The sequence below is a fragment of the Triticum urartu genome, chromosome 6A (genome assembly GCF_056163025.1).
Source record: "Triticum urartu cultivar PI428250 chromosome 6A, HENAU_Tu73, whole genome shotgun sequence".
Lineage (NCBI taxonomy): Eukaryota > Viridiplantae > Streptophyta > Magnoliopsida > Poales > Poaceae > Triticum > Triticum urartu.
This window is the reverse complement of record NC_141878.1, coordinates 557993692-557996099: the sequence shown is the minus strand read 5'-3', so window position 1 is coordinate 557996099 and position 2408 is coordinate 557993692.

Here is a 2408-nt window from a genome sequence, read left to right as displayed (position 1 = left end):
TACTCAAAAGATATAAGTGAAGTGCAAAGAGCATTCTATAAATCAACCAAGGACTATCTCATACCAGCATGGTGCATGAAATAAAAATGAAAACTAAAGCAAAAGACGCTCCAAGATTGCACATATCGCATGAACGAAACGAATCCAAAAACATACTGATACTTGTTGAAGAAAGAGGGGATGCCTTCCGGGGCATCCCCAAGCTTAGACGCTTGAGTCTCCTTGAATATTTACTTGGGGTGCCTTGTGCATCCCCAAGCTTGAGCTCTTGCCTCTCTTCCTTCTTCTCACATCGAGACCTCCTCGATCATCGAACACTTCATCCACACAAAACTTCAACAGAAAACTCGGTAAGATCCGTTAGTATAATAAAGCAAATCACTACTCTAAGTACTGTTGTAAACCAATTCATATTTTGTTTTTGCATTGTGTCTACTGTAATATAACTTTTTCATGGCTTAATCCACTGATATAAATTGATAGTTTCATCAAAACAAGCAAACTATGCATCAAAAACAGAATCTGTCTAAAATAGAACAGTCTGTAATAATCTGAACATTCAGCATACTTCTGATACTTGAAAATTTCTGCCAAAATTAGGAAAAATAAACAATTTGTATATAAAGACAGTGCAAAACAAATAAGAACCATTTGACGTTCCAGTAAAAAAGTAAAAATCATGCACTACAGCCAAAGTTTCTGTCCTGCACCGCACAAACCAACAAGCATTGTAAACATCCTAAAGGCAAACCTTGGCACATTATTTTTATTTCTAAACTTTATAAAATCACACAACAGAAATAAATGACTCTCTAAAACTTCCGGGTTGTCTCCCTGGCAGCGCTTTCTTTAAAGCCATTAAGCTAGGCATATAGTGCTCAAGTAGTGAATCCACCCGGATCCCAAGGTATATCAAATCCAATTTTAATTAGCAATGATTTGAAATTTAGTAGTGAGCACAAATCAACATATATCATGTAATGACGAAATCTAACTCTCTTCCTATGCATCGGCATGTCATAAAAGAACAATTCATGCACACATAGTAAAGGCCAATGCATAGTATAAACAGTTTCTTGCAATTTTATCGTGTTGGAAACATGGAGAGGTGGAGATATAGTTCCTCTCTCGTAATAATTGCAAGTAGGAGCATCAAGCACATGCATATTATATTCATCAAAATCATCATGTGCAACGGTAAAAGGCAACCCATCCATATAATCCTTAATAAGTGCAAACTTCTCCGATATAGTATAATCGGGAGAATTCAAAAAGATAATAGGACTATCATGCGTGGGTGCAATAGCAACAATTTCATGTTTAACATAAGGAACTATAGCAAGTTCATATCCATAAGCATAATTCATATTGGCATCTTGGCCACAAGCATAGCAAGCATCATCAAAAAGGGATATTTCAAGACAATCAGCGGGATCATAACAGTCATCATAGCAATCATCCTTCGGTAAGCACGAAGGGAAATTAAATAATGTATGAGTTGAAGAGTTACTCTCATTAGAAGGTGGGCACAGGTAGCTATTCCGCTCTTCCTCCTTTTGTTCTTCATTCTCCTCATCATCTTTTTCATCCAATGAGCTCACAGTTTCATCAATTTCTTCTTCCATAGACTCCTGCAAAATATTATCCTTTTCTTGGACAGCGGAGTAGTCCTCAATATATGGTTCAACATAGGCGTTAGAAGCATAATTATCATAGCAATATTTAAGTATGGTAAAATTTTCAGATTTGTAAAGAGTAGCACCATACTTTTCAATCAAAGAAGCAATTTCGTAAGCACCCTTAAAAGCAACAAATTCTTCAATTTGTTGAACATCATAGTAATTATAAACACCTTTAGCATAAGAAGATACGATTCCATTATCACTAAATAAACATTGGTAGGGAAGGTGTTTCTTAGGGTCTTCAGAACAACAAGTAATATCGTATATTTCACATAAATTCCAAGCATAGCATTGCAAACGATGAATTTGACCCAATAATAGTTTCCCTTTTTCAGATATGCGGTGTCGCACATAACAAGCATGCTCATCTAAAGATTTGCCCTCAACTAAGCTAGTTGGGGTTTCAGCATGAGCACATAGGGATCGAAGATAATCCAAGTAATAAGCTTCAGCAGTGTGATAGATTTTGAGTGGTTCTTCAACCATTGGTTTAGTAGGTACAACTAATTTTTTTTGGTATTTTGCGTTTCCTACCCATAACTAAAGATAGAAAACAACTAAGAACAGCAAATAAAAATTACTTAGTGATAAAACAAACAAGCACACACGAGAATATTCACCCCACGCTATTGCTCCTCGGCAACGGCGCCAGAAAAAGGTCTTGATAACCCACAAGTATAGGGGATCGCAACAATTTTTGATAAGTAAGAGTGTCGAACCCAACGA